The sequence below is a fragment of the Tachypleus tridentatus genome, chromosome 6, assembly GCF_004210375.1.
Source record: "Tachypleus tridentatus isolate NWPU-2018 chromosome 6, ASM421037v1, whole genome shotgun sequence".
NCBI classification, from domain to species: Eukaryota; Metazoa; Arthropoda; class Merostomata; order Xiphosura; family Limulidae; genus Tachypleus; species Tachypleus tridentatus.
This window is the reverse complement of record NC_134830.1, coordinates 9,101,066-9,126,444: the sequence shown is the minus strand read 5'-3', so window position 1 is coordinate 9,126,444 and position 25,379 is coordinate 9,101,066. Positions and strand designations below refer to the sequence as shown.

Sequence of the window (25,379 nt, the reverse complement as noted above, 5' to 3'; positions counted from 1 at the left end):
TGTCTCACCGACGTGAGACTTCAAAAAATTTGCCTATAGGCTCATTGTAATGTTCCCTCCACGGTAATCTTTAGTAAAGGCGAAAGATTAATACGAAATGAAGGGAAACCTGAGCATTAAAGCAATTTCTCTCAAACGCCTCTACTTATACAAACACTTTCGAAACGATTTCGTCGGTGTTACAGGAATTAGACGTCGTTATATGGAATTCACCTTCATACATCTTAAAATATGATACAACTTTTGTATCATACAATTTAATTACATTGTTTTTGTTTTAAAGAGAATGTCAACTGTGTTGTAAAAAACGTACGAAACTTCTCGAAGTGATAACAATCCCGATAGTGGACAAGTTCATCCTTACCGTCTGAAAAGGGGGGGACGATGCATTTTAGATGAGAACATTAAAACTGTGGTTCAGAGTGAGACTAATATCTTCTGATATCTTGTTACACGCATCTGATGTTTCAGGTATTTGTGCTGAATTAAAGGACCAAAATAACCTTTAAAGACAAGCGTAAAACACTAGATATAATAGGGGGTAAACCACATTTTACTTTTAAATCTGATCACTAAACTACTTGTTTAACTATCATAATAACTGAATAATTTCTCAAACATCTGGAAATTTACTTTCGAACTTTATGATAATCAGAAACATCAATAACCAAACACTGTATGAAACGTATTTATTTGCTTTCGTGTGCCCGTGAAACGGCGTTACTTTGAACAACATCCAAATTTCTCAAAGTCTAATTACATTTAACACTACCTGAAATTGAAGTTTCTCCGGAAAGGCGTGATCGTTGTTTGACATCGTTTGGTGTGAAAACATTTGGGCCGAACAAACAACAAAGTCTGCCGTACACTCAAATTTTATAAAAGCAATACAGAAACATAAGTCTCTTTGAACGCTGTTTTCGGTAAATCATTAATTTTAGTAGTTTGGTGGTACTACTTTTGCTCGTGGTGCGTTATTCTCCGTAGTTCACGTGACATGAAAGTACTTCAACCTATGTTTACGTTTTAGTGATTCAAAAAGTCCACTTTAACTTTGTAATGTCTTGAGTGTTACCTAACTTAAATATCGATCAATGAGTTCTCAACATATTTGCTTAAAAAATATTGGTAGTTTTAATATTAAATTATTTTAAGTTAATTGACTGTTTTGCTTAAATTTCTAACTCCTATACGAAATACGTTTTTTTTTCTTGTTTTCTTTTTTAAATCCATTGTTTAGCATCAAGTGTTACTATTCGAGTAATTGTTACTTTTTAAAATACATTTACCGGGTCAATCTAATGCTGAATCAGACACGCCCATTTGTACAGTTAGTTGCCTGTGCTTATAGTTTACTGCATTTAAGCCTGAAGAAGGTTGTGGTACTTGAACAAACGGTATCCATAATGGGGCTTGAAGCTTTTCTATAAAATGTTGATCCTGATTAGGCGTTTTAAATACCGCTTTGATAGGCACGACAAAGTGATTGGCTTTATAGCATAAGATACTGTTACTAAACTTTACATTTGAACACAATAATAAATCAATATGCAATGGTTAAAGCGAGGTGATATGCATACTAAAGAAATAAACAGCGGGATAAAATACTGAGGACAATAAAAGAACAGTTATATGGCGACAAAGCTGTTTAACTGTAACTATTGACTTCACACACACAATTACGGCAGGTGTTTAGGTATAAGATTAATATTTCTTGCAAAACATTAATCCCTGCAGTGCTCGAAGACTAAACAGTCCTCCTTCAACCCCACACATTCAGAAAATAACTAAGTGAATGGATAATAAGGATAGACAGATTGATGGGTGTGATTTGATTCGTGTAAATGCTAGTCTGGTAGGCGTGGCAGGCAACAAAGCGAAGGCAAAGCAAGAAAAGGGACGAGGAGAGACGACGAGATGCAGGTCGGATAAATCATGAACAATACACAAACGGGCCAATTCAGGGATCAAAGTGCCCGAGCAGGGATGTACAGATCATCCGACTTACGTTTGGCTTTATGAACCATTTCCGATCAAACATCACTCTAACCTTACTCGCCTCAAGCACACGCATAACGAGAACATGCTATACAACACTGGTGACCAGTGTGCACGAGTTCAATGAATAAATATTTCAAAGTTAAGTTTGTATAATTAAATTCCATATTCATATTTACAAGGAGGTTGTTCATTTTTTGGATTATTTATTACTTATCTGTATACATACGAGTCGCATCATGTATTAAAAATTTGGTAAAATTAAAGTATGATTATGTCTTTCGAAGAAAATGGTGGGAAAAGCTTTGCTTCTAACATGTTACGCAACTATTACTCGTCTGTTTCGTGTAGAGAAAGAAATGGCTGTAAGCGCTAATTACAAAGAAATCCATGGTACTCGCGTTGTTCTAGGTAGAAATAAAAGGCTTGATAAAATGACTGAACGGGTTTCGACGTTGAATTAAGAAAAATTAAAACATTTAAAGTGATTTAAACTTTTATCTTTAAAACCATAAGACATACTACTGAAGATGTTAAAAATTGTAACCAAGATAAACTTTTGAAATTAACAGTAATATTAAAAAGTAAAATACTGTGAAACTGAAAGGTCAAGAACGTAACGTTTTCCAAAATTGTTATCGTAACTTTGAAACAAGATGGACATAAATAGCAAGCATTAATTTATTAAATGCATACGCTGTTATTGAAGGGTTAAAAAGGGTGAACATTTTAAATTTGATATATGTACAAGAAGTTTAATGGTAAGTGCTCAATTGTTTCACTCATCCATCACAAAATTAACAATTATGTTTGAGAACATTCACATAAGTAATGTTTATGCAAATTAAAAGTAGTTTTGCTAAATGACAGATCCGATCATGATATTAGCCTAAAACGCGATTAAAATGTAAGTACAAGAAAAAAGTACTGAATAAAAACATTATTGACTGATAAGTTGTATTAAATAAATATTTGTTTTCACCCAACAATTGGTTTGTTTATTACAGGACAGATAAAACTTTCGGCGCCTGTCCTGTGAAAGTCGGTTTTCGCGGGCACTCGCGTTTCCCCACACATCCAAATCTCAGACATTGATCTTTAGATCCCAGCCAAAGTCAACACTATTGCCCAGTCCTGAATCGAGTCGTTTCACGTTGGTGTCTGCTTGTCGGGCTCTGGCCTGGCTCACTTCTTCAGTGCCGTCTTTGTTTCGCTTTCCCCTTTCTCACCTGTTAATTTTATAATGCCCCATCGCACTGCACCTTAAAGAAGTAAAATTACACAAGGCGAAATTTCAAGCACAGTTAAATAATTTTTCACGTGAGGGGCCGAAGATGAACCACAACGTTCCTGATCACTTCTGTTGGGGAGAGAATTCTTGAGACTTCTCCTCTCTCTCAAACTGAAACCCTGCCAAGTTCGTTTGCGTTTTGGTTTGTTTGTTTTTGAATTTCGAACAAAGCTACACGATGGCTATCTGCGCCAGCTGTCCCTAATTTAACAGTGTAAGACTAGAGGGAAGGCAATTAGTCATCACCACCCACCGCCAACTCTTTTACCAACGAATACTGGTATTGACCGTAACTTTATAACAACCTCACGGCTGAAAGGGCAAGCATGTTTGGTATGACGGGGATTAGAACCCACGCTCCTCGGATTGCGAATCGAGTGCTTTAACCATCTGGTCATGCCGGGTCTTATGCTGGTTTAATTTTGATTCTAGTTGATGTATAAGTAGGGCTTATTTGATTTTACGTTTGTTTCCCTACTTAGTAGCTGGGAGTTTTCTATGGTTATGTTGCGTTTATTTGATTTACACTGGTTCGAAAACGTGTGAAGGTGTTTTTGTTGTTGTACTTTGAATCTAGTGTCCATTTTTCTGCTTGTTTCTCGAATATAGAAGTCGTGGCAGTTGTCGCATTACAAGATGAAAACAGACCCAGTACTCGTTTCCTCTTATTCAAGTATTTCTGTCTCACTAATGCTGGGCCCTTTTATTTTTGCGTTATCGTCTTTAATATTTTGGAAAATTACATGAGAAAATGATATTTATAAAACACGATTACAATATTTATATTAATTCCAGATTTGTTGAAGTTTGCATAATCGTAGTATGAAAACAGTTATAATGCGAAATATATGTTCAGTATTAAAAACGTTTTTCCAAAACACAATATTTCATCGAGAACTAAAACATCATAGCAACAACTCGCGCTAAAATTCATGCACCACTAAAGTCGCTTTCTCAACTCTATTTTTATTCATAGATTGTTGTCTCACCGACGTGAGACTTCAAAAATTTGCCTATAGGCTCATTGTAATGTTTCCCTCCACGGTAATCTTTAGTAAAAGGCGAAAGATTAATACGAAATGAAGGGAAACCTGAGCATTAAAGCAATTTCTCTCAAACGCCTCTACTTATACAAACACTTTCGAAACGATTTCGTCGGTGTTACAGGAATTAGACGTCGTTATATGGAATTCACCTTCATACATCTTAAAATATGATACAACTTTTGTATCATACAATTTAATTACATTGTTTTTGTTTTAAAGAGAATGTCAACTGTGTTGTAAAAAACGTACGAAACTTCTCGAAGTGATAACAATCCCGATAGTGGACAAGTTCATCCTTACCGTCTGAAAAGGGGGGGGACGATGCATTTTTAGATGAGAACATTAAAACTGTGGTTCAGAGTGAGACTAATATCTTCTGATATCTTGTTACACGCATCTGATGTTTCAGGTATTTGTGCTGAATTAAAGGACCAAAATAACCTTTAAAGACAAGCGTAAAACACTAGATATAATAGGGGGTAAACCACATTTTACTTTTAAATCTGATCACTAAACTACTTGTTTAACTATCATAATAACTGAATAATTTCTCAAACATCTGGAAATTTACTTTCGAACTTTATGATAATCAGAAACATCAATAACCAAACACTGTATGAAACGTATTTATTTGCTTTCGTGTGCCCGTGAAACGGCGTTACTTTGAACAACATCCAAATTTCTCAAAGTCTAATTACATTTAACACTACCTGAAATTGAAGTTTCTCCGGAAAGGCGTGATCGTTGTTTGACATCGTTTGGTGTGAAAACATTTGGGCCGAACAAACAACAAAGTCTGCCGTACACTCAAATTTTATAAAAGCAATACAGAAACATAAGTCTCTTTGAACGCTGTTTTCGGTAAATCATTAATTTTAGTAGTTTGGTGGTACTACTTTTGCTCGTGGTGCGTTATTCTCCGTAGTTCACGTGACATGAAAGTACTTCAACCTATGTTTACGTTTTAGTGATTCAAAAAGTCCACTTTAACTTTGTAATGTCTTGAGTGTTACCTAACTTAAATATCGATCAATGAGTTCTCAACATATTTGCTTAAAAAATATTGGTAGTTTTAATATTAAATTATTTTAAGTTAATTGACTGTTTTGCTTAAATTTCTAACTCTATACGAAATACGTTTTTTTTTTCTTGTTTTCTTTTAAATCCATTGTTTAGCATCAAGTGTTACTATTCGAGTAATTGTTACTTTTTAAAATACATTTACCGGGTCAATCTAATGCTGAATCAGACACGCCCATTTGTACAGTTAGTTGCCTGTGCTTATAGTTTACTGCATTTAAGCCTGAAGAAGGTTGTGGTACTTGAACAAACGGTATCCATAATGGGGCTTGAAGCTTTTCTATAAAATGTTGATCCTGATTAGGCGTTTTAAATACCGCTTTGATAGGCACGACAAAGTGATTGGCTTTATAGCATAAGATACTGTTACTAAACTTTACATTTGAACACAATAATAAATCAATATGCAATGGTTAAAGCGAGGTGATATGCATACTAAAGAAATAAACAGCGGGATAAAATACTGAGGACAATAAAAGAACAGTTATATGGCGACAAAGCTGTTTAACTGTAACTATTGACTTCACACACACAATTACGGCAGGTGTTTAGGTATAAGATTAATATTTCTTGCAAAACATTAATCCCCTGCAGTGCTCGAAGACTAAACAGTCCTCCTTCAACCCCACACATTCAGAAAATAACTAAGTGAATGGATAATAAGGATAGACAGATTGATGGGTGTGATTTGATTCGTGTAAATGCTAGTCTGGTAGGCGTGGCAGGCAACAAAGCGAAGGCAAAGCAAGAAAAGGGACGAGGAGAGACGACGAGATGCAGGTCGGATAAATCATGAACAATACACAAACGGGCCAATTCAGGGATCAAAGTGCCCGAGCAGGGATGTACAGATCATCCGACTTACGTTTGGCTTTATGAACCATTTCCGATCAAACATCACTCTAACCTTACTCGCCTCAAGCACACGCATAACGAGAACATGCTATACAACACTGGTGACCAGTGTGCACGAGTTCAATGAATAAATATTTCAAAGTTAAGTTTGTATAATTAAATTCCATATTCATATTTACAAGGAGGTTGTTCATTTTTTGGATTATTTATTACTTATCTGTATACATACGAGTCGCATCATGTATTAAAAATTTGGTAAAATTAAAGTATGATTATGTCTTTCGAAGAAAATGGTGGGAAAAGCTTTGCTTCTAACATGTTACGCAACTATTACTCGTCTGTTTCGTGTAGAGAAAGAAATGGCTGTAAGCGCTAATTACAAAGAAATCCATGGTACTCGCGTTGTTCTAGGTAGAAATAAAAGGCTTGATAAAATGACTGAACGGGTTTCGACGTTGAATTAAGAAAAATTAAAACATTTAAAGTGATTTAAACTTTTATCTTTAAAACCATAAGACATACTACTGAAGATGTTAAAATTGTAACCAAGATAAACTTTTGAAATTAACAGTAATATTAAAAGTAAAATACTGTGAAACTGAAAGGTCAAGAACGTAACGTTTTCCAAAATTGTTATCGTAACTTTGAAACAAGATGGACATAAATAGCAAGCATTAATTTATTAAATGCATACGCTGTTATTGAAGGGTTAAAAAGGGTGAACATTTTAAATTTGATATATGTACAAGAAGTTTAATGGTAAGTGCTCAATTGTTTCACTCATCCATCACAAAATTAACAATTATGTTTGAGAACATTCACATAAGTAATGTTTATGCAAATTAAAAGTAGTTTTGCTAAATGACAGATCCGATCATGATATTAGCCTAAAACGCGATTAAAATGTAAGTACAAGAAAAAAGTACTGAATAAAACATTATTGACTGATAAGTTGTATTAAATAAATATTTGTTTTCACCCAACAATTGGTTTGTTTATTACAGGACAGATAAAACTTTCGGCGCCTGTCCTGTGAAAGTCGGTTTTCGCGGGGCACTCGCGTTTCCCCACACATCCAAATCTCAGACATTGGATCTTTAGATCCCAGCCAAAGTCAACACTATTGCCCAGTCCTGAATCGAGTCGTTTCACGTTGGTGTCTGCTTGTCGGGCTCTGGCCTGGCTCACTTCTTCAGTGCCGTCTTTGTTTCGCTTTCCCCTTTCTCACCTGTTAATTTTATAATGCCCCATCGCACTGCACCTTAAAGAAGTAAAAATTACACAAGGCGAAATTTCAAGCACAGTTAAATAATTTTTCACGTGAGGGGCCGAAGATGAACCACAACGTTCCTGATCACTTCTGTTGGGGAGAGAATTCTTGAGACTTCTCCCTCTCTCTCCAAACTGAAACCCTGCCAAGTTCGTTTGCGTTTTGGTTTGTTTGTTTTTGAATTTCGAACAAAGCTACACGATGGCTATCTGCGCCAGCTGTCCCTAATTTAACAGTGTAAGACTAGAGGGAAGGCAATTAGTCATCACCACCCACCGCCAACTCTTTTACCAACGAATACTGGTATTGACCGTAACTTTATAACAACCTCACGGCTGAAAGGGCAAGCATGTTTGGTATGACGGGGATTAGAACCCACGCTCCTCGGATTGCGAATCGAGTGCTTTAACCATCTGGTCATGCCGGGTCTTATGCTGGTTTAATTTTGATTCTAGTTGATGTATAAGTAGGGCTTATTTGATTTTACGTTTGTTTCCCTACTTAGTAGCTGGGAGTTTTCTATGGTTATGTTGCGTTTATTTGATTTACACTGGTTCGAAAACGTGTGAAGGTGTTTTTGTTGTTGTACTTTGAATCTAGTGTCCATTTTTCTGCTTGTTTCTCGAATATAGAAGTCGTGGCAGTTGTCGCATTACAAGATGAAAACAGACCCAGTACTCGTTTCCTCTTATTCAAGTATTTCTGTCTCACTAATGCTGGGCCCTTTTATTTTTGCGTTATCGTCTTTAATATTTTGGAAAATTACATGAGAAAATGATATTTATAAAACACGATTACAATATTTATATTAATTCCAGATTTGTTGAAGTTTGCATAATCGTAGTATGAAAACAGTTATAATGCGAAATATATGTTCAGTATTAAAAACGTTTTTCCAAAACACAATATTTCATCGAGAACTAAAACATCATAGCAACAACTCGCGCTAAAATTCATGCACCACTAAAGTCGCTTTCTCAACTCTATTTTTATTCATAGATTGTTGTCTCACCGACGTGAGACTTCAAAAATTTGCCTATAGGCTCATTGTAATGTTCCCTCCACGGTAATCTTTAGTAAAGGCGAAAGATTAATACGAAATGAAGGGAAACCTGAGCATTAAAGCAATTTCTCTCAAACGCCTCTACTTATACAAACACTTTCGAAACGATTTCGTCGGTGTTACAGGAATTAGACGTCGTTATATGGAATTCACCTTCATACATCTTAAAATATGATACAACTTTTGTATCATACAATTTAATTACATTGTTTTTGTTTTAAAGAGAATGTCAACTGTGTTGTAAAAAACGTACGAAACTTCTCGAAGTGATAACAATCCCGATAGTGGACAAGTTCATCCTTACCGTCTGAAAAGGGGGGGACGATGCATTTTAGATGAGAACATTAAAACTGTGGTTCAGAGTGAGACTAATATCTTCTGATATCTTGTTACACGCATCTGATGTTTCAGGTATTTGTGCTGAATTAAAGGACCAAAATAACCTTTAAAGACAAGCGTAAAACACTAGATATAATAGGGGGTAAACCACATTTTACTTTTAAATCTGATCACTAAACTACTTGTTTAACTATCATAATAACTGAATAATTTCTCAAACATCTGGAAATTTACTTTCGAACTTTATGATAATCAGAAACATCAATAACCAAACACTGTATGAAACGTATTTATTTGCTTTCGTGTGCCCGTGAAACGGCGTTACTTTGAACAACATCCAAATTTCTCAAAGTCTAATTACATTTAACACTACCTGAAATTGAAGTTTCTCCGGAAAGGCGTGATCGTTGTTTGACATCGTTTGGTGTGAAAACATTTGGGCCGAACAAACAACAAAGTCTGCCGTACACTCAAATTTTATAAAAGCAATACAGAAACATAAGTCTCTTTGAACGCTGTTTTCGGTAAATCATTAATTTTAGTAGTTTGGTGGTACTACTTTTGCTCGTGGTGCGTTATTCTCCGTAGTTCACGTGACATGAAAGTACTTCAACCTATGTTTACGTTTTAGTGATTCAAGAAGTCCACTTTAACTTTGTAATGTCTTGAGTGTTACCTAACTTAAATATCGATCAATGAGTTCTCAACATATTTGCTTAAAAAATATTGGTAGTTTTAATATTAAATTATTTTAAGTTAATTGACTGTTTTGCTTAAATTTCTAACTCCTATACGAAATACGTTTTTTTTTCTTGTTTTCTTTTAAATCCATTGTTTAGCATCAAGTGTTACTATTCGAGTAATTGTTACTTTTTAAAATACATTTACCGGGTCAATCTAATGCTGAATCAGACACGCCCATTTGTACAGTTAGTTGCCTGTGCTTATAGTTTACTGCATTTAAGCCTGAAGAAGGTTGTGGTACTTGAACAAACGGTATCCATAATGGGGCTTGAAGCTTTTCTATAAAATGTTGATCCTGATTAGGCGTTTTAAATACCGCTTTGATAGGCACGACAAAGTGATTGGCTTTATAGCATAAGATACTGTTACTAAACTTTACATTTGAACACAATAATAAATCAATATGCAATGGTTAAAGCGAGGTGATATGCATACTAAAGAAATAAACAGCGGGATAAAATACTGAGGACAATAAAAGAACAGTTATATGGCGACAAAGCTGTTTAACTGTAACTATTGACTTCACACACACAATTACGGCAGGTGTTTAGGTATAAGATTAATATTTCTTGCAAAACATTAATCCCCTGCAGTGCTCGAAGACTAAACAGTCCTCCTTCAACCCCACACATTCAGAAAATAACTAAGTGAATGGATAATAAGGATAGACAGATTGATGGGTGTGATTTGATTCGTGTAAATGCTAGTCTGGTAGGCGTGGCAGGCAACAAAGCGAAGGCAAAGCAAGAAAAGGGACGAGGAGAGACGACGAGATGCAGGTCGGATAAATCATGAACAATACACAAACGGGCCAATTCAGGGATCAAAGTGCCCGAGCAGGGATGTACAGATCATCCGACTTACGTTTGGCTTTATGAACCATTTCCGATCAAACATCACTCTAACCTTACTCGCCTCAAGCACACGCATAACGAGAACATGCTATACAACACTGGTGACCAGTGTGCACGAGTTCAATGAATAAATATTTCAAAGTTAAGTTTGTATAATTAAATTCCATATTCATATTTACAAGGAGGTTGTTCATTTTTTGGATTATTTATTACTTATCTGTATACATACGAGTCGCATCATGTATTAAAAATTTGGTAAAATTAAAGTATGATTATGTCTTTCGAAGAAAATGGTGGGAAAAGCTTTGCTTCTAACATGTTACGCAACTATTACTCGTCTGTTTCGTGTAGAGAAAGAAATGGCTGTAAGCGCTAATTACAAAGAAATCCATGGTACTCGCGTTGTTCTAGGTAGAAATAAAAGGCTTGATAAAATGACTGAACGGGTTTCGACGTTGAATTAAGAAAAAATTAAAACATTTAAAGTGATTTAAACTTTTATCTTTAAAACCATAAGACATACTACTGAAGATGTTAAAAATTGTAACCAAGATAAACTTTTGAAATTAACAGTAATATTAAAAAGTAAAATACTGTGAAACTGAAAGGTCAAGAACGTAACGTTTTCCAAAATTGTTATCGTAACTTTGAAACAAGATGGACATAAATAGCAAGCATTAATTTATTAAATGCATACGCTGTTATTGAAGGGTTAAAAAGGGTGAACATTTTAAATTTGATATATGTACAAGAAGTTTAATGGTAAGTGCTCAATTGTTTCACTCATCCATCACAAAATTAACAATTATGTTTGAGAACATTCACATAAGTAATGTTTATGCAAATTAAAAGTAGTTTTGCTAAATGACAGATCCGATCATGATATTAGCCTAAAACGCGATTAAAATGTAAGTACAAGAAAAAAGTACTGAATAAAAACATTATTGACTGATAAGTTGTATTAAATAAATATTTGTTTTCACCCAACAATTGGTTTGTTTATTACAGGACAGATAAAACTTTCGGCGCCTGTCCTGTGAAAGTCGGTTTCGCGGGGCACTCGCGTTTCCCACACATCCAAATCTCAGACATTGGATCTTTAGATCCCAGCCAAAGTCAACACTATTGCCCAGTCCTGAATCGAGTCGTTTCACGTTGGTGTCTGCTTGTCGGGCTCTGGCCTGGCTCACTTCTTCAGTGCCGTCTTTGTTTCGCTTTCCCCTTTCTCACCTGTTAATTTTATAATGCCCCATCGCACTGCACCTTAAAGAAGTAAAAATTACACAAGGCGAAATTTCAAGCACAGTTAAATAATTTTTCACGTGAGGGGCCGAAGATGAACCACAACGTTCCTGATCACTTCTGTTGGGGAGAGAATTCTTGAGACTTCTCCTCTCTCTCAAACTGAAACCCTGCCAAGTTCGTTTGCGTTTTGGTTTGTTTGTTTTTGAATTTCGAACAAAGCTACACGATGGCTATCTGCGCCAGCTGTCCCTAATTTAACAGTGTAAGACTAGAGGGAAGGCAATTAGTCATCACCACCCACCGCCAACTCTTTTACCAACGAATACTGGTATTGACCGTAACTTTATAACAACCTCACGGCTGAAAGGGCAAGCATGTTTGGTATGACGAGGATTAGAACCCACGCTCCTCGGATTGCGAATCGAGTGCTTTAACCATCTGGTCATGCCGGGTCTTATGCTGGTTTAATTTTGATTCTAGTTGATGTATAAGTAGGGCTTATTTGATTTTACGTTTGTTTCCCTACTTAGTAGCTGGGAGTTTTCTATGGTTATGTTGCGTTTATTTGATTTACACTGGTTCGAAAACGTGTGAAGGTGTTTTTGTTGTTGTACTTTGAATCTAGTGTCCATTTTTCTGCTTGTTTCTCGAATATAGAAGTCGTGGCAGTTGTCGCATTACAAGATGAAAACAGACCCAGTACTCGTTTCCTCTTATTCAAGTATTTCTGTCTCACTAATGCTGGGCCCTTTTATTTTTGCGTTATCGTCTTTAATATTTCGGAAAATTACATGAGAAAATGATATTTATAAAACACGATTACAATATTTATATTAATTCCAGATTTGTTGAAGTTTGCATAATCGTAGTATGAAAACAGTTATAATGCGAAATATATGTTCAGTATTAAAACGTTTTTCCAAAACACAATATTTCATCGAGAACTAAAACATCATAGCAACAACTCGCGCTAAAATTCATGCACCACTAAAGTCGCTTTCTCAACTCTATTTTTATTCATAGATTGTTGTCTCACCGACGTGAGACTTCAAAAATTTGCCTATAGGCTCATTGTAATGTTCCCCTCCACGGTAATCTTTAGTAAAAGGCGAAAGATTAATACGAAATGAAGGGAAACCTGAGCATTAAAGCAATTTCTCTCAAACGCCTCTACTTATACAAACACTTTCGAAACGATTTCGTCGGTGTTACAGGAATTAGACGTCGTTATATGGAATTCACCTTCATACATCTTAAAATATGATACAACTTTTGTATCATACAATTTAATTACATTGTTTTTGTTTTAAAGAGAATGTCAACTGTGTTGTAAAAAACGTACGAAACTTCTCGAAGTGATAACAATCCCGATAGTGGACAAGTTCATCCTTACCGTCTGAAAAGGGGGGGACGATGCATTTTTAGATGAGAACATTAAAACTGTGGTTCAGAGTGAGACTAATATCTTCTGATATCTTGTTACACGCATCTGATGTTTCAGGTATTTGTGCTGAATTAAAGGACCAAAATAACCTTTAAAGACAAGCGTAAAACACTAGATATAATAGGGGGTAAACCACATTTTACTTTTAAATCTGATCACTAAACTACTTGTTTAACTATCATAATAACTGAATAATTTCTCAAACATCTGGAAATTTACTTTCGAACTTTATGATAATCAGAAACATCAATAACCAAACACTGTATGAAACGTATTTATTTGCTTTCGTGTGCCCGTGAAACGGCGTTACTTTGAACAACATCCAAATTTCTCAAAGTCTAATTACATTTAACACTACCTGAAATTGAAGTTTCTCCGGAAAGGCGTGATCGTTGTTTGACATCGTTTGGTGTGAAAAACATTTGGGCCGAACAAACAACAAAGTCTGCCGTACACTCAAATTTTATAAAAAGCAATACAGAAACATAAGTCTCTTTGAACGCTGTTTTCGGTAAATCATTAATTTTAGTAGTTTGGTGGTACTACTTTTGCTCGTGGTGCGTTATTCTCCGTAGTTCACGTGACATGAAAGTACTTCAACCTATGTTTACGTTTTAGTGATTCAAGAAGTCCACTTTAACTTTGTAATGTCTTGAGTGTTACCTAACTTAAATATCGATCAATGAGTTCTCAACATATTTGCTTAAAAAATATTGGTAGTTTTAATATTAAATTATTTTAAGTTAATTGACTGTTTTTGCTTAAATTTCTAACTCCTATACGAAATACGTTTTTTTTTCTTGTTTTCTTTTAAATCCATTGTTTAGCATCAAGTGTTACTATTCGAGTAATTGTTACTTTTTAAAATACATTTACCGGGTCAATCTAATGCTGAATCAGACACGCCCATTTGTACAGTTAGTTGCCTGTGCTTATAGTTTACTGCATTTAAGCCTGAAGAAGGTTGTGGTACTTGAACAAACGGTATCCATAATGGGGCTTGAAGCTTTTCTATAAAATGTTGATCCTGATTAGGCGTTTTAAATACCGCTTTGATAGGCACGACAAAGTGATTGGCTTTATAGCATAAGATACTGTTACTAAACTTTACATTTGAACACAATAATAAATCAATATGCAATGGTTAAAGCGAGGTGATATGCATACTAAAGAAATAAACAGCGGGATAAAATACTGAGGACAATAAAAGAACAGTTATATGGCGACAAAGCTGTTTAACTGTAACTATTGACTTCACACACACAATTACGGCAGGTGTTTAGGTATAAGATTAATATTTCTTGCAAAACATTAATCCCCTGCAGTGCTCGAAGACTAAACAGTCCTCCTTCAACCCCACACATTCAGAAAATAACTAAGTGAATGGATAATAAGGATAGACAGATTGATGGGTGTGATTTGATTCGTGTAAATGCTAGTCTGGTAGGCGTGGCAGGCAACAAAGCGAAGGCAAAGCAAGAAAAGGGACGAGGAGAGACGACGAGATGCAGGTCGGATAAATCATGAACAATACACAAACGGGCCAATTCAGGGATCAAAGTGCCCGAGCAGGGATGTACAGATCATCCGACTTACGTTTGGCTTTATGAACCATTTCCGATCAAACATCACTCTAACCTTACTCGCCTCAAGCACACGCATAACGAGAACATGCTATACAACACTGGTGACCAGTGTGCACGAGTTCAATGAATAAATATTTCAAAGTTAAGTTTGTATAATTAAATTCCATATTCATATTTACAAGGAGGTTGTTCATTTTTTGGATTATTTATTACTTATCTGTATACATACGAGTCGCATCATGTATTAAAAATTTGGTAAAATTAAAGTATGATTATGTCTTTCGAAGAAAATGGTGGGAAAAGCTTTGCTTCTAACATGTTACGCAACTATTACTCGTCTGTTTCGTGTAGAGAAAGAAATGGCTGTAAGCGCTAATTACAAAGAAATCCATGGTACTCGCGTTGTTCTAGGTAGAAATAAAAGGCTTGATAAAATGACTGAACGGGTTTCGACGTTGAATTAAGAAAAAATTAAAACATTTAAAGTGATTTAAACTTTTATCTTTAAAACCATAAGACATACTACTGAAGATGTTAAAAATTGTAACCAAGATAAACTTTTGAAATTAACAGTAATATTAAAAGTAAAATACTGTGAAACTGAAAGGTCAAGAACGTAACGTTTTCCAAAATTGTTATCGTAACTTTGAAACAAGATGGACATAAATAGCAAGCATTAATTTATTAAATGCATACGCTGTTATTGAAGGGTTAAAAAGGGTGAACATTTTAAATTTGATATATGTACAAGAAGTTTAATGGTAAGTGCTCAATTGTTTCACTCATCCATCACAAAATTAACAATTATGTTTGAGAACATTCACATAAGTAATGTTTATGCAAATTAAAAGTAGTTTTGCTAAATGACAGATCCGATCATGATATTAGCCTAAAACGCGATTAAAATGTAAGTACAAGAAAAAGTACTGAATAAAAACATTATTGACTGATAAGTTGTATTAAATAAATATTTGTTTTCACCCAACAATTGGTTTGTTTATTACAGGACAGATAAAACTTTCGGCGCCTGTCCTGTGAAAGTCGGTTTTCGGGGCACTCGCGTTTCCCACACATCCAAATCTCAGACATTGGATCTTTAGATCCCAGCCAAAGTCAACACTATTGCCCAGTCCTGAATCGAGTCGTTTCACGTTGGTGTCTGCTTGTCGGGCTCTGGCCTGGCTCACTTCTTCAGTGCCGTCTTTGTTTCGCTTTCCCCTTTCTCACCTGTTAATTTTATAATGCCCCATCGCACTGCACCTTAAAGAAGTAAAAATTACACAAGGCGAAATTTCAAGCACAGTTAAATAATTTTTCACGTGAGGGGCCGAAGATGAACCACAACGTTCCTGATCACTTCTGTTGGGAGAGAATTCTTGAGACTTCTCCTCTCTCTCAAACTGAAACCCTGCCAAGTTCGTTTGCGTTTTGGTTTGTTTGTTTTTGAATTTCGAACAAAGCTACACGATGGCTATCTGCGCCAGCTGTCCCTAATTTAACAGTGTAAGACTAGAGGGAAGGCAATTAGTCATCACCACCCACCGCCAACTCTTTTACCAACGAATACTGGTATTGACCGTAACTTTATAACAACCTCACGGCTGAAAGGGCAAGCATGTTTGGTATGACGGGGATTAGAACCCACGCTCCTCGGATTGCGAATCGAGTGCTTTAACCATCTGGTCATGCCGGGTCTTATGCTGGTTTAATTTTGATTCTAGTTGATGTATAAGTAGGGCTTATTTGATTTTACGTTTGTTTCCCTACTTAGTAGCTGGGAGTTTTCTATGGTTATGTTGCGTTTATTTGATTTACACTGGTTCGAAAACGTGTGAAGGTGTTTTTGTTGTTGTACTTTGAATCTAGTGTCCATTTTTCTGCTTGTTTCTCGAATATAGAAGTCGTGGCAGTTGTCGCATTACAAGATGAAAACAGACCCAGTACTCGTTTCCTCTTATTCAAGTATTTCTGTCTCACTAATGCTGGGCCTTTTATTTTTTGCGTTATCGTCTTTAATATTTCGGAAAATTACATGAGAAAATGATATTTATAAAACACGATTACAATATTTATATTAATTCCAGATTTGTTGAAGTTTGCATAATCGTAGTATGAAAACAGTTATAATGCGAAATATATGTTCAGTATTAAAAACGTTTTTCCAAAACACAATATTTCATCGAGAACTAAAACATCATAGCAACAACTCGCGCTAAAATTCATGCACCACTAAAGTCGCTTTCTCAACTCTATTTTTATTCATAGATTGTTGTCTCACCGACGTGAGACTTCAAAAATTTGCCTATAGGCTCATTGTAATGTTCCCCTCCACGGTAATCTTTAGTAAAAAGGCGAAAGATTAATACGAAATGAAGGGAAACCTGAGCATTAAAGCAATTTCTCTCAAACGCCTCTACTTATACAAACACTTTCGAAACGATTTCGTCGGTGTTACAGGAATTAGACGTCGTTATATGGAATTCACCTTCATACATCTTAAAATATGATACAACTTTTGTATCATACAATTTAATTACATTGTTTTTGTTTTTAAAGAGAATGTCAACTGTGTTGTAAAAAACGTACGAAACTTCTCGAAGTGATAACAATCCCGATAGTGGACAAGTTCATCCTTACCGTCTGAAAAGGGGGGGGACGATGCATTTTTAGATGAGAACATTAAAACTGTGGTTCAGAGTGAGACTAATATCTTCTGATATCTTGTTACACGCATCTGATGTTTCAGGTATTTGTGCTGAATTAAAGGACCAAAATAACCTTTAAAGACAAGCGTAAAACACTAGATATAATAGGGGGTAAACCACATTTTACTTTTAAATCTGATCACTAAACTACTTGTTTAACTATCATAATAACTGAATAATTTCTCAAACATCTGGAAATTTACTTTCGAACTTTATGATAATCAGAAACATCAATAACCAAACACTGTATGAAACGTATTTATTTGCTTTCGTGTGCCCGTGAAACGGCGTTACTTTGAACAACATCCAAATTTCTCAAAGTCTAATTACATTTAACACTACCTGAAATTGAAGTTTCTCCGGAAAGGCGTGATCGTTGTTTGACATCGTTTGGTGTGAAAAACATTTGGGCCGAACAAACAACAAAGTCTGCCGTACACTCAAATTTTATAAAAAGCAATACAGAAACATAAGTCTCTTTGAACGCTGTTTTCGGTAAATCATTAATTTTAGTAGTTTGGTGGTACTACTTTTGCTCGTGGTGCGTTATTCTCCGTAGTTCACGTGACATGAAAGTACTTCAACCTATGTTTACGTTTTAGTGATTCAAGAAGTCCACTTTAACTTTGTAATGTCTTGAGTGTTACCTAACTTAAATATCGATCAATGAGTTCTCAACATATTTGCTTAAAAAATATTGGTAGTTTTAATATTAAATTATTTTAAGTTAATTGACTGTTTTTGCTTAAATTTCTAACTCCTATACGAAATACGTTTTTTTTTCTTGTTTTCTTTTAAATCCATTGTTTAGCATCAAGTGTTACTATTCGAGTAATTGTTACTTTTTAAAATACATTTACCGGGTCAATCTAATGCTGAATCAGACACGCCCATTTGTACAGTTAGTTGCCTGTGCTTATAGTTTACTGCATTTAAGCCTGAAGAAGGTTGTGGTACTTGAACAAACGGTATCCATAATGGGGCTTGAAGCTTTTCTATAAAATGTTGATCCTGATTAGGCGTTTTAAATACCGCTTTGATAGGCACGACAAAGTGATTGGCTTTATAGCATAAGATACTGTTACTAAACTTTACATTTGAACACAATAATAAATCAATATGCAATGGTTAAAGCGAGGTGATATGCATACTAAAGAAATAAACAGCGGGATAAAATACTGAGGACAATAAAAGAACAGTTATATGGCGACAAAGCTGTTTAACTGTAACTATTGACTTCACACACACAATTACGGCAGGTGTTTAGGTATAAGATTAATATTTCTTGCAAAACATTAATCCCCTGCAGTGCTCGAAGACTAAACAGTCCTCCTTCAACCCCACACATTCAGAAAATAACTAAGTGAATGGATAATAAGGATAGACAGATTGATGGGTGTGATTTGATTCGTGTAAATGCTAGTCTGGTAGGCGTGGCAGGCAACAAAGCGAAGGCAAAGCAAGAAAAGGGACGAGGAGAGACGACGAGATGCAGGTCGGATAAATCATGAACAATACACAAACGGGCCAATTCAGGGATCAAAGTGCCCGAGCAGGGATGTACAGATCATCCGACTTACGTTTGGCTTTATGAACCATTTCCGATCAAACATCACTCTAACCTTACTCGCCTCAAGCACACGCATAACGAGAACATGCTATACAACACTGGTGACCAGTGTGCACGAGTTCAATGAATAAATATTTCAAAGTTAAGTTTGTATAATTAAATTCCATATTCATATTTACAAGGAGGTTGTTCATTTTTGGATTATTTATTACTTATCTGTATACATACGAGTCGCATCATGTATTAAAAATTTGGTAAAATTAAAGTATGATTATGTCTTTCGAAGAAAATGGTGGGAAAAGCTTTGCTTCTAACATGTTACGCAACTATTACTCGTCTGTTTCGTGTAGAGAAAGAAATGGCTGTAAGCGCTAATTACAAAGAAATCCATGGTACTCGCGTTGTTCTAGGTAGAAATAAAAGGCTTGATAAAATGACTGAACGGGTTTCGACGTTGAATTAAGAAAAAATTAAAACATTTAAAGTGATTTAAACTTTTATCTTTAAAACCATAAGACATACTACTGAAGATGTTAAAATTGTAACCAAGATAAACTTTTGAAATTAACAGTAATATTAAAAAGTAAAATACTGTGAAACTGAAAGGTCAAGAACGTAACGTTTTCCAAAATTGTTATCGTAACTTTGAAACAAGATGGACATAAATAGCAAGCATTAATTTATTAAATGCATACGCTGTTATTGAAGGGTTAAAAGGGTGAACATTTTAAATTTGATATATGTACAAGAAGTTTAATGGTAAGTGCTCAATTGTTTCACTCATCCATCACAAAATTAACAATTATGTTTGAGAACATTCACATAAGTAATGTTTATGCAAATTAAAAGTAGTTTTGCTAAATGACAGATCCGATCATGATATTAGCCTAAAACGCGATTAAAATGTAAGTACAAGAAAAAAGTACTGAATAAAAACATTATTGACTGATAAGTTGTATTAAATAAATATTTGTTTTCACCCAACAATTGGTTTGTTTATTACAGGACAGATAAAACTTTCGGCGCCTGTCCTGTGAAAGTCGGTTTCGCGGGGCACTCGCGTTTCCCCACACATCCAAATCTCAGACATTGATCTTTAGATCCCAGCCAAAGTCAACACTATTGCCCAGTCCTGAATCGAGTCGTTTCACGTTGGTGTCTGCTTGTCGGGCTCTGGCCTGGCTCACTTCTTCAGTGCCGTCTTTGTTTCGCTTTCCCCTTTCTCACCTGTTAATTTTATAATGCCCCATCGCACTGCACCTTAAAGAAGTAAAATTACACAAGGCGAAATTTCAAGCACAGTTAAATAATTTTTCACGTGAGGGGCCGAAGATGAACCACAACGTTCCTGATCACTTCTGTTGGGGAGAGAATTCTTGAGACTTCTCCCTCTCTCCAAACTGAAACCCTGCCAAGTTCGTTTGCGTTTTGGTTTGTTTGTTTTTGAATTTCGAACAAAGCTACACGATGGCTATCTGCGCCAGCTGTCCCTAATTTAACAGTGTAAGACTAGAGGGAAGGCAATTAGTCATCACCACCCACCGCCAACTCTTTTACCAACGAATACTGGTATTGACCGTAACTTTATAACAACCTCACGGCTGAAAGGGCAAGCATGTTTGGTATGACGGGATTAGAACCCACGCTCCTCGGATTGCGAATCGAGTGCTTTAACCATCTGGTCATGCCGGGTCTTATGCTGGTTTAATTTTGATTCTAGTTGATGTATAAGTAGGGCTTATTTGATTTTACGTTTGTTTCCCTACTTAGTAGCTGGGAGTTTTCTATGGTTATGTTGCGTTTATTTGATTTACACTGGTTCGAAAACGTGTGAAGGTGTTTTTGTTGTTGTACTTTGAATCTAGTGTCCATTTTTCTGCTTGTTTCTCGAATATAGAAGTCGTGGCAGTTGTCGCATTACAAGATGAAAACAGACCCAGTACTCGTTTCCTCTTATTCAAGTATTTCTGTCTCACTAATGCTGGGCCCTTTATATTTTGCGTTATCGTCTTTAATATTTCGGAAAATTACATGAGAAAATGATATTTATAAAACACGATTACAATATTTATATTAATTCCAGATTTGTTGAAGTTTGCATAATCGTAGTATGAAAACAGTTATAATGCGAAATATATGTTCAGTATTAAAACGTTTTTCCAAAACACAATATTTCATCGAGAACTAAAACATCATAGCAACAACTCGCGCTAAAATTCATGCACCACTAAAGTCGCTTTCTCAACTCTATTTTTATTCATAGATTGTTGTCTCACCGACGTGAGACTTCAAAAATTTGCCTATAGGCTCATTGTAATGTTCCCTCCACGGTAATCTTTAGTAAAGGCGAAAGATTAATACGAAATGAAGGGAAACCTGAGCATTAAAGCAATTTCTCTCAAACGCCTCTACTTATACAAACACTTTCGAAACGATTTCGTCGGTGTTACAGGAATTAGACGTCGTTATATGGAATTCACCTTCATACATCTTAAAATATGATACAACTTTTGTATCATACAATTTAATTACATTGTTTTGTTTTTAAAGAGAATGTCAACTGTGTTGTAAAAAACGTACGAAACTTCTCGAAGTGATAACAATCCCGATAGTGGACAAGTTCATCCTTACCGTCTGAAAAGGGGGGACGATGCATTTTAGATGAGAACATTAAAACTGTGGTTCAGAGTGAGACTAATATCTTCTGATATCTTGTTACACGCATCTGATGTTTCAGGTATTTGTGCTGAATTAAAGGACCAAAATAACCTTTAAAGACAAGCGTAAAACACTAGATATAATAGGGGGTAAACCACATTTTACTTTTAAATCTGATCACTAAACTACTTGTTTAACTATCATAATAACTGAATAATTTCTCAAACATCTGGAAATTTACTTTCGAACTTTATGATAATCAGAAACATCAATAACCAAACACTGTATGAAACGTATTTATTTGCTTTCGTGTGCCCGTGAAACGGCGTTACTTTGAACAACATCCAAATTTCTCAAAGTCTAATTACATTTAACACTACCTGAAATTGAAGTTTCTCCGGAAAGGCGTGATCGTTGTTTGACATCGTTTGGTGTGAAAACATTTGGGCCGAACAAACAACAAAGTCTGCCGTACACTCAAATTTTATAAAAAGCAATACAGAAACATAAGTCTCTTTGAACGCTGTTTTCGGTAAATCATTAATTTTAGTAGTTTGGTGGTACTACTTTTGCTCGTGGTGCGTTATTCTCCGTAGTTCACGTGACATGAAAGTACTTCAACCTATGTTTACGTTTTAGTGATTCAAAAGTCCACTTTAACTTTGTAATGTCTTGAGTGTTACCTAACTTAAATATCGATCAATGAGTTCTCAACATATTTGCTTAAAAAATATTGGTAGTTTTAATATTAAATTATTTTAAGTTAATTGACTGTTTTTGCTTAAATTTCTAACTCCTATACGAAATACGTTTTTTTTTTCTTGTTTTCTTTTTAAATCCATTGTTTAGCATCAAGTGTTACTATTCGAGTAATTGTTACTTTTTAAAATACATTTACCGGGTCAATCTAATGCTGAATCAGACACGCCCATTTGTACAGTTAGTTGCCTGTGCTTATAGTTTACTGCATTTAAGCCTGAAGAAGGTTGTGGTACTTGAACAAACGGTATCCATAATGGGGCTTGAAGCTTTTCTATAAAATGTTGATCCTGATTAGGCGTTTTAAATACCGCTTTGATAGGCACGACAAAGTGATTGGCTTTATAGCATAAGATACTGTTACTAAACTTTACATTTGAACACAATAATAAATCAATATGCAATGGTTAAAGCGAGGTGATATGCATACTAAAGAAATAAACAGCGGGATAAAATACTGAGGACAATAAAAAGAACAGTTATATGGCGACAAAGCTGTTTAACTGTAACTATTGACTTCACACACACAATTACGGCAGGTGTTTAGGTATAAGATTAATATTTCTTGCAAAACATTAATCCCCTGCAGTGCTCGAAGACTAAACAGTCCTCCTTCAACCCCACACATTCAGAAAATAACTAAGTGAATGGATAATAAGGATAGACAGATTGATGGGTGTGATTTGATTCGTGTAAATGCTAGTCTGGTAGGCGTGGCAGGCAACAAAGCGAAGGCAAAGCAAGAAAAGGGACGAGGAGAGACGACGAGATGCAGGTCGGATAAATCATGAACAATACACAAACGGGCCAATTCAGGGATCAAAGTGCCCGAGCAGGGATGTACAGATCATCCGACTTACGTTTGGCTTTATGAACCATTTCCGATCAAACATCACTCTAACCTTACTCGCCTCAAGCACACGCATAACGAGAACATGCTATACAACACTGGTGACCAGTGTGCACGAGTTCAATGAATAAATATTTCAAAGTTAAGTTTGTATAATTAAATTCCATATTCATATTTACAAGGAGGTTGTTCATTTTTGGATTATTTATTACTTATCTGTATACATACGAGTCGCATCATGTATTAAAAATTTGGTAAAATTAAAGTATGATTATGTCTTTCGAAGAAAATGGTGGGAAAAGCTTTGCTTCTAACATGTTACGCAACTATTACTCGTCTGTTTCGTGTAGAGAAAGAAATGGCTGTAAGCGCTAATTACAAAGAAATCCATGGTACTCGCGTTGTTCTAGGTAGAAATAAAAGGCTTGATAAAATGACTGAACGGGTTTCGACGTTGAATTAAGAAAAAATTAAAACATTTAAAGTGATTTAAACTTTTATCTTTAAAACCATAAGACATACTACTGAAGATGTTAAAAATTGTAACCAAGATAAACTTTTGAAATTAACAGTAATATTAAAAGTAAAATACTGTGAAACTGAAAGGTCAAGAACGTAACGTTTTCCAAAATTGTTATCGTAACTTTGAAACAAGATGGACATAAATAGCAAGCATTAATTTATTAAATGCATACGCTGTTATTGAAGGGTTAAAAAGGGTGAACATTTTAAATTTGATATATGTACAAGAAGTTTAATGGTAAGTGCTCAATTGTTTCACTCATCCATCACAAAATTAACAATTATGTTTGAGAACATTCACATAAGTAATGTTTATGCAAATTAAAAGTAGTTTTGCTAAATGACAGATCCGATCATGATATTAGCCTAAAACGCGATTAAAATGTAAGTACAAGAAAAAAAGTACTGAATAAAACATTATTGACTGATAAGTTGTATTAAATAAATATTTGTTTTCACCCAACAATTGGTTTGTTTATTACAGGACAGATAAAACTTTCGGCGCCTGTCCTGCAGAAAGTCGGTTTCATGGGGCACTCGCGTTTCCCCACACATCCAAATCTCAGACATTGGATCTTTAGATCCCAGCCAAAGTCAACACTATTGCCCAGTCCTGAATCGAGTCGTTTCACGTTGGTGTCTGCTTGTCGGGCTCTGGCCTGGCTCACTTCTTCAGTGCCGTCTTTGTTTCGCTTTCCCTTTCTCACCTGTTAATTTTATAATGCCCCATCGCACTGCACCTTAAAGAAGTAAAAATTACACAAGGCGAAATTTCAAGCACAGTTAAATAATTTTTCACGTGAGGGGCCGAAGATGAACCACAACGTTCCTGATCACTTCTGTTGGGGAGAGAATTCTTGAGACTCTCTCCCTCTCTCCAAACTGAAACCCCGCCAAGTTCGTTTGCGTTTTGGTTTGTTTGTTTTGAATTTCGAACAAAGCTACACGATGGCTATCTGCGCCAGCTGTCCCTAATTTAACAGTGTAAGACTAGAGGGAAGGCAATTAGTCATCACCACCCACCGCCAACTCTTTTACCAACGAATACTGGTATTGACCGTAACTTTATAACAACCTCACGGCTGAAAGGGCAAGCATGTTTGGTATGACGAGGATTAGAACCCACGCGCTCCTCGGATTGCAGAATCGAGTGCTTTAACCATCTGGTCATGCCGGGTCTTATGCTGGTTTAATTTTGATTCTAGTTGATGTATAAGTAGGCTTATTTGATTTTACGTTTGTTTCTCTACTTAGTAGCTGGGAGTTTTCTATGGTTATGTTGCGTTTATTTGATTTTACACTGGTTCGAAAACGTGTGAAGGTGTTTTTGTTGTTGTACTTTGAATCTAGTGTCCATTTTTCTGCTTGTTTTCATCGATATAGAAGTCGTGGCGGTTGTCGCATTACAAGATGAAAACAGGACCCAGTACTCGTTTCCTCTTATTCAAGTATTTCTGTCTCACTAATGCTGGGCCCTTTTAATTTTGCGTTATCGTCTTT

At 35.5% G+C, this 25,379-nt stretch overlaps 6 non-coding genes across 6 annotated transcripts; all 6 read right to left on the bottom strand.

The window, feature by feature from the left end:
• LOC143254655 (U5 spliceosomal RNA) lies at positions 1-117 on the bottom strand. Its single transcript, XR_013030309.1, has one exon. It is a non-coding gene; the product is annotated as a U5 spliceosomal RNA (small nuclear RNA).
• Positions 118-4,270: 4,153 nt separating this feature from the next.
• LOC143254686 (U5 spliceosomal RNA) lies at positions 4,271-4,388 on the bottom strand. Its single transcript, XR_013030333.1, has one exon. It is a non-coding gene; the product is annotated as a U5 spliceosomal RNA (small nuclear RNA).
• A 4,156-nt stretch (positions 4,389-8,544) lies between these two features.
• On the bottom strand, positions 8,545-8,660 carry LOC143254657 (U5 spliceosomal RNA). The gene has a single exon (XR_013030311.1). It is a non-coding gene; the product is annotated as a U5 spliceosomal RNA (small nuclear RNA).
• A 4,153-nt stretch (positions 8,661-12,813) lies between these two features.
• Positions 12,814-12,931, bottom strand: LOC143254687 (U5 spliceosomal RNA). Its single transcript, XR_013030334.1, has one exon. It is a non-coding gene; the product is annotated as a U5 spliceosomal RNA (small nuclear RNA).
• A 4,154-nt stretch (positions 12,932-17,085) lies between these two features.
• LOC143254706 (U5 spliceosomal RNA) lies at positions 17,086-17,204 on the bottom strand. The gene has a single exon (XR_013030354.1). It is a non-coding gene; the product is annotated as a U5 spliceosomal RNA (small nuclear RNA).
• Positions 17,205-21,358: 4,154 nt separating this feature from the next.
• LOC143254656 (U5 spliceosomal RNA) lies at positions 21,359-21,474 on the bottom strand. The gene has a single exon (XR_013030310.1). It is a non-coding gene; the product is annotated as a U5 spliceosomal RNA (small nuclear RNA).
• Positions 21,475-25,379: the final 3,905 nt, after the last annotated feature.